The sequence below is a fragment of the Carlito syrichta genome, unplaced genomic scaffold, assembly GCF_000164805.1.
Source record: "Carlito syrichta isolate Samal-C Ts95f unplaced genomic scaffold, Tarsius_syrichta-2.0.1 Scaffold307206, whole genome shotgun sequence".
NCBI classification, from domain to species: Eukaryota; Metazoa; Chordata; class Mammalia; order Primates; family Tarsiidae; genus Carlito; species Carlito syrichta.
In genome coordinates, this window is record NW_007251302.1 from 739882 (window position 1) to 747798 (window position 7917).

General features: G+C 38.4%; 1 protein-coding gene across 1 annotated transcript in view; it reads right to left on the reverse strand.

Moving 5' to 3' along the window:
• Positions 1 to 7796, reverse strand: part of AMPH (amphiphysin) — a 267405-nt gene extending 259609 nt beyond the window's left edge. The window contains exon 1 of the mRNA XM_021715589.1: positions 7602 to 7796. The gene's annotated coding sequence lies outside the window, so the exon portion shown is untranslated. The remainder of the gene's footprint in view (positions 1 to 7601) is intronic.
• Positions 7797 to 7917: the final 121 nt, after the last annotated feature.

The window sequence follows — 7917 nt, forward strand, 5'->3', positions numbered from 1 at the left end:
CATCAAAAGAGGGACTGGATTTTAAAAAATGTGGTACATATACACGATGGAATACTATGCAGCCATAAAAAAGAACAAAATCATGAATTTTGCAGCAACCTGGATGGAGCTAGAGTCTATAATACTAAGTGACCTCTCACAGAAACAAAGATCTGAGTATCACATATTCTCACTCATGTAGGGACCTTGATCATCCAATGCACTACCATAAGAAAATGACTGACAGTGTTGGGAAACTATGGGGGGGATGGGACTAATGGTAGTAAACATCTGTCTGGAGACGGGGAGACATCTGTTATCAACAAGGGGGCCTGAATGAAGCATATTTGTATACCTAACCCTTAACTGTACTCCACAATATCAAAATAAAAAATATTGATAATAAAAAAAAATTTCTTTTCATAGACTCTCCATTTCTAAGTGCAGTAATAAATAGTATTCTCTGCCACCAAAAAAAAAAAGAAGACATTTCCAGACATTAAAAAGTCAGAACAATGCATCATTTTAAAAAATATTATTTCTCTTCTCTACTCATTCCCTACCAAGGGGCTTTACGATATTCTTTTGTTTGAAACGTAATAATATATGTACATGCATGCATATATGTAAATATATATATTTATATATACACATGTATGTATACACACACATACACACACACACACACACACATACAATTAGATGGACTGAAGTGGCCCAAAAGATAGTCAACTTATAGGAAAGTATACCAGATGTCCTCTAGGGTAGTGTTTTCCAAATTGTGAACTTCTAATCAATTTAGTATGTCTCAACAAGAATTTTCTTAAAAGTGGAACAGTAGGGTGAAATGAAGTGAATAATTCCAAGCACAGTGTGTGCTTATGTTAAATCTTTCCTAACTTTGGAAACTTAGCACTGTGGGCAAATCAGGGGAGAGGGGGAGACGCTGTGTGTGTGTTTGTGTGTGTGTGTGTGTGTGTGTGTGTGTGTGTGTGTGTGTGTGTGTGTTTGTGCACCCGTGCGCACGCCTGTGTTCACTCAGAGACAAGAATGACATCCAAATGCTGGACTCTCTTTAGGGACCCTTTCCCATGAGGCCATAGTAAAAACCATTGACTCCTTTAGAGAAGGAAAACTCATGATGGAGTTCCTGAACTTATCATAAGAGACAGGGACCCCAGGGAAAAGTAAGAGGTTCTCATGATAATTGTATGGGATGGATAAATCATTTAATTTGGTTATTTTTTAAAAGGGAGCTTAATTTTATATCTCAAACAAAGGGGCCATATTGTTTATACAAGTATTCCAGCTATGATAAGTCATATTGGTCTATAAAAAAGCTGATTTTTGAATGTGACTTATGGCTCATACACACGAAAGAAACAAATATAGTCTGTTTAAAGAAGGATGGTTACTTTTACCAAAAAGTTTACTAAAATTTGAATTACTACAGTTCTGATTCCCATTTGTACAAATTCCTGGAGAAATAAGAATGCCTGTGTATATGTGTGTTTGTGTAAATTTGAAAAATGAAAGAAAATCTTATTCTGTCAAGAATGTCCTCACAATTATTATTTTTAATTTTAGAAGTTCCTAATATAGTCATGTAAAATGACCTTAGTGGGGGGCAAGTAACATCCCCAAGTGTACCTTATCCTAAACCAGGGGAAGTAAGGACCAGCTGGGGCCCAATATTCATCTTCACATAAACTACTTATGTACCTAATCCTCACTTGTACCCCACATCTTGACAATAAAATAACATTTTTTTTAAATGACCTTAGTGGAAAAGAAGGTATAAGTTTTGTAAACACAGAAGCAGGCAACAAAAAACTTTCAGATGATCTTAAAGAGGGAAATCCTAACGTGCCTCAAAAAACTCAGTGTCCGAAGTGTCCTCAGATGTAAACATGATCATATAAGTTACTCTTCTATAGACAAGGCTCTGGGCCCCAAAGGAGGGATATCTTAGACAGAGGAGGGTCTTCCTTCTCCCATTCTATTTGTATATATGTACACACACACACACACACACACACACACACACACACACACACACGTGTACACATATGCATCATCCATGCTTGCCTTTGAGAACAAAACTAAGTGTGGGCCTCAGCAAGGCAACAATTTGAAAAAAATGCCACATAACTAGACATGTGCAAGGAGACAACACTGTTTTTCTTACCATATCACTCAATCGGTATTGAGTTGAACCACATGGATCTACCAATGTTTGACTTACAAAAATGACAACTCCACACAGTTCAGCCTAATTTTTATAGAGATCTTATCATGTATAGAACCCATAAGGATAACCACCTTTGATGTATTATTTTCACAAAATGACAAAGAAAATGAGAGTGAAACCTTTATGATAATTTCACAAAAATCACAGAAAGAGTAATGTGAAGGATTATTTAAGATGATGTGCATGCAGGGGTGGGGACAAGCAAGAACATAGAGACGTAAATCAGTACACCATCTATGAATACATACAATTCACAAGACGTGTGATCCCTGTCCTCGAGCACCTACAATTTAGTTGGGAAGTTGTAGTGCATGAAAAAAAAACTTCACCTACGATTATTATATAATAATCACTTGGAACTGATAAACTGACACAAAGAATATCAAACTGAACAGGTCCTTAGAATTCAAATAGCCTAACTCCCTTATTAAAAAATAATAATAATGCTTTAAGAGGTTATTATTTAACATACCAAAGGTTACTCTGCTCACTAGAATCATGTTGAAAAATATCTAAAGGCAATTCTTCACTAGTATAAATATTGCATAGAGGTCAAGAAAGTTTAAGACCAAATAAATGCCACTGGATTCCACAAATAGAAAAAGACGAGAAAAAAATAAATCCCAGAGGGATCAAATATTTAAATAAAAAGATTTCTGGTTAAACATGACAGACTAACTATACGTGCTTATTTTCATCTCATCCCAAATCCCAACTAAAATGACAGTAAAGAAATTTTTAAAATATGAATATACAAGAACAAGAACAGGAAAAGGAGCATTAGTGGCGAGAGAGTTCAATGCATCTTATAAAAGTTGACTAGAGAATGGCAGAATAGAAACGAATCAGCAGAACAGAGGAAATCACACAAAAAAGTGCCTGTACTGGAGCAACCAATGAAAAACACCCAATTCTCACTGTTACACAAATAAAAACACACAAGCTTAGGACCTGGTTCCACCAAGTACCATAGAAGGTAAGGATGAGGCACAACACTAAAAGGCAACCATTTGAAAGCCTAGAAATATAGACTAATTGAAACTTTAGTTCCCTTCCTTGACCCCAATACTGGCAAGGGAAGACTCAAGATGACAGGTATGTAGCAGGTCCAGAAAAAAGTCAGCCCAGAATATGGATATCTGTATAGTTACCCAAAAGGGCAGAGGCTCCAAAAGAGATATCTAGAGTAGGAAAACAGAATAACTACATTATCTGATATATTGAACCTTGGATAATAATATTGATAGGCATTTGACAGATCTGATGAAGCAAGAAGAAACAATTTCAAATAGTTCATAGAAAAATAATCAAATTGAAAAAAACAAGGCAGTTACAAAACTCCAAAGAAAACAAAAAGCTGCATAAAAAATGTAATCCTCAGAAAGGACTTCATAAAAATTTAAAACTGCCACTCATCAAAGTGCTTCATTAAGAAAATAAAAAAGCAAGCCACCGTCTGGAAGAAAATAGTCCCAAAACGTACAACAAAAGATACATATCTTTACAAAGAACTACAAATCAATAGGAAAGACACAAGCAACCCAAATAAAAAACAGACAAAAGATTTTAACACACACTTCACAAAAAATGATGCCAAAATTACCAATAATTACTTTAAAAGGTGCTCATCGGGGAAATGACAGTAAATAAATTGAAAACATATGAATATAAAAAGACAACAGGAAAGGCAAGAGTATTAATGGGTATCCAGGATGATAGAAATGTTCTATAACTTGATCTGGATGGTAGCTATACAGATATCCATATGCACAGAAATTCATCAAGCTGAACACTTAAAATTCGTGCACTTTATTCAATTTGTACTTCAACCTTTAAAAACAATCTTCAGCAATCAACAATTTTGGCAATCAACAACTTATTACAAATTAAAATGTATGATTGGTGGAAGGAGAAGTAGAGGAATTAATGTAAGTAGCTTGGACTCAGGTTCGATCCAACCCATCATCCTAAACCTTGGCCATAGATATTTTTTCTTCCAAGGATAGGCACAAGGCCCAATTTGGGCCAATGGAAACTGCACAAAAAGGTTTTATGAAAAAGTTAAAAAAAACAAAAAAAGGACATGTTCTTGCCTGGAGCTACTGGCAGCCATCCTGCCACCGAGAGAGAAAAGATTACCCAAGGATGGGGCTGACAGGATGCACAGCACAGACAAGAGGTGGAGAGAAGGCACCTGAGCCTTGACTTTTGTAGTTGAGACCCTGGCACCTTGCAGGCCTGAAGTATGTCTAGCCCTGCTCTTTTTTTTGCAATAATAACAGGCAAAATCACATCATGGGAAAGCACTGGACTGTTTGGGTTCAAATTCCAGCTGTACTAGCTACTAACTACGTGACCTTGGGCATGTTGGTCATTTAACCTCTTCCTCATCTATAAAATGGGAACAGTAAGTAATAGTAACTATCTCATAAAATCAAATGAGTTAACATATAATATATATAATACAAATACATATGAATATTTTTATACATACATATGTATAAGAACATGTATATAGCTTAAATAGATATGTATTTACATATTAAAAGCTCATTTAAATTTATATGTGTAAGAACCATATATAAATTGTTGACTATTTTTATTATTGGCAATAAATTCCTTTTCTCCTTAAGTCAGTTTGAGTTGTTTTCTAATACTCACAAGTAACAGGATCCTGATTAATTCATCACCCAAAAGAGAATCCATACAAAGCCTATCAGGAGATTTAAGCAGATATACATAAAACATAAACATTCTCTTTATCAGAAAAAAAATCTTCCAAAAAATTAAATAATTCATTAAAAAAGAAGAAAGAGTATGTGTAATCTTTAGGACTGGTAAGGTTTTTGCCCTTAAAATAGCAAGATGGAGATGCTACAGAAAAAATGGACAAAAATGGAAATGCACGATTCATGAATAAAAAAATAGAACTGCAAAAAAGTTTTATTTTTAAAAACCAAACAAATGAAATCAAGAACTAATTTTTTTCCCATTGACATAGCTAAAGATTGTTTTACATTTTATTATCCACAGTTGGCAAAGCACCTCATGAATGATTGGTGAGAATGTAAATCGGTACAACCTTTCTGGAAGGCAGTCTAGCTATAATAAAAACAAGCAAACCTCTGACACAATATTTCTTCTTCTAGGAATTTACCTAAGGAGATTACTGAACATTCTCCCTACAAGTTTGCTTATTGACTTGTATTTAATATACAGAAACATTAGAAAATGAATATCCAAAAAGTAGAGAATTCGGCAAAATCCATATACTTCAATACTGTCCAGTCATTTAAAATGTTGATGGAATATGCACATGTATAGAAGGATGTCCATAATTATTGAATGAAATAAACAGGTCACCAAACCACAGAGTAGGAGTCTATTTGGGTTGTATAAATGTTTACATATACATATGGCAAAAGATCTAGGATGCAGGTCAAATGATAGTGAAATCTCTGGGTGGTAAAATTATGAGTTTCCTAATTTGCTGGAATTTTTTTCTGCTCATATGTAATTTCAGTCTTTCTCCAATGAACCTTTACTGACTTCCAATATTTTTTAATGCATTTTAAATTCATAAGAAGCCATAAGTCACCTCTAAAAGTGATTCAGTCATGCATTTGGAGCCAAAATGTATGCAAGCTGTTAGGTGGAGTACTGACGATAAGAAAGTCTAGGGAGTAAAGTCTTTTTTAAGAAAATGTGATTGTAAAAACAAGAAGCAAAGGGTCTCAAGAACATATGTGGTCTACAGTTATTAAGACAGAAGAGAGTCTCCACTGTAGAAGAGGAAGACGTCAAAGATGTAGAAAGAAGGTATCAGTGGGGGAGATGTCTAATGAAGCCCCTGAGAGCACCATACTGGGCTCTCCATTCTCCAGCGGTTTCCATTTAGGCTGGACTGGGCTGCTTCACCTGAATGTCCACATACTCTTTTTCCTGTGTGCCAAGCATATCCCAATGCTGCACAGACTCGAAAAGGGGGCAGAATTTAACTTGGGCAGAACCTGCACTCTCAGTCCCTTGGTGGTCTAACCTCCTACACTAGGTGCGACAGGCACTTTTCACCCGCAGCTTTCCCCAGGGAAGAAAATGGGACGCTGGAAGCCCTCTCTTACTCCCATTCCCACAGAAAAGTGAACGTCACCCAAAACTGCAGTCATAATACACACTTGACCTTGATCACGAAAAAAAAGTGAGTTTTTGACAATTCATAAGGCTTGAATGCTCTCTAAGAGAGATTACGTTTTCTTTTCATTTATTTTGGGCATATTAACAGCTGGTGACCTAGATTAAGAAATAATTTGTGAAAAAGCAGACCATATCACTAAATTCCTTCACAGATGGAAAGTGGATTCTGTGGAAAGCTTCAGACGGAAGATTCAAGTAATTATTTGGAAGGTGGCTAGGAGGAATACCTACAAGTGGCTAAAATGAAGTATGGAAAAGCAATGACAAAACCTGGCCCAGATCCCAAGGCCAGCAGATCCTGAGCTTTCTGCACAAGTAACCATGGCCTGGAAGGGGGCAGGATCAGCTGCTGAGCAAACGGCAGGAGGAGGATCACGTTAGTTCAGGATGAGCTTGGGTAGATATTAAAAGAAATACAATCCTCTTACTGCATGGAGAGTGTGCATGTGTGGAGGGAGGGACTAGGGGCAGCCACCAAGCCTCTGGGCCTGGGGACAAAAGGATCAGTGGCCCCTCTGCTCAGCTCCTTGGGGTCAGAGGAAACTGGGAGGCATCCTGAGCTTGGATCTGGCGAGGGAAATTCACTGCCATAGTGAGCAATATAGCAATCTGACGAAACACTCCATATCCCAGGGACGGAAAATACTGCCACGTGAAAGACAACACAGTTCAACTGATATCAATCATGGGGCTCGTTAGGTGGTGTTCATTTTCAAGTGCAATGCTCAAGCTACAATATAAATGTCGGGACACAAATGAAGACCTTAGAGCTATCAAGATACAGCAGTCGCCAGGGAAGCCAAGCTAGTCCAGTGCCTGATACAACACCCCTCCAACTGCTCGGGGCCGTTCTTGAACCTATGTTTCATCTGTGCACATCTCTGGGGAAAAAAAATAAATTACTGTGGCCAATTCACTGAGGGGCTTGCAAAACAACTGGGAACCCAATCCGTGCAATATGGATTATTATTTTTTAATGCAATAAAACGTTCTCTTTTATGCAGAAATGTGCAGAGAAAAACTGTGAGGTTCAGGTCAAATTTATTGCTGACCTTTAGAGAAGGACATTGGCGTCAAAGGGGGCACAAACACACAGGCTCCCCCCAAAAGTGTGTGCATCTAGACCTCCGTTTTGCACTCCAGGATTCACTCAACAGCACTGTATAAAGCCGTTGGCTGCTCACAATTCAGCCCTATTGGTCTAAACAGAGATTCTGGGGTGGCTTCTGTGCTAAATCGTGGGTTTCTACCGCACTCGAGTAGCCACGAAATGCCCCCCGGGGGAGGACGGCTGCCGCAATCTCCCGCCCAGATCTGCGGGCCGCGTCGCTGCGAGCCCCTGCGGGCGCGGGGAGCTGCGGGCACAGGGCGACGCGCTCCGCTCGGGCTCAGCGGGCGAGCGGTCGCACCTGCCACCGTGATGCCCGGCGCCGGGCCGGGAGCGCGGCCACCCCGGCGGGCTCCGGACACAACCCGCGCCTCCTGGCCGGGCT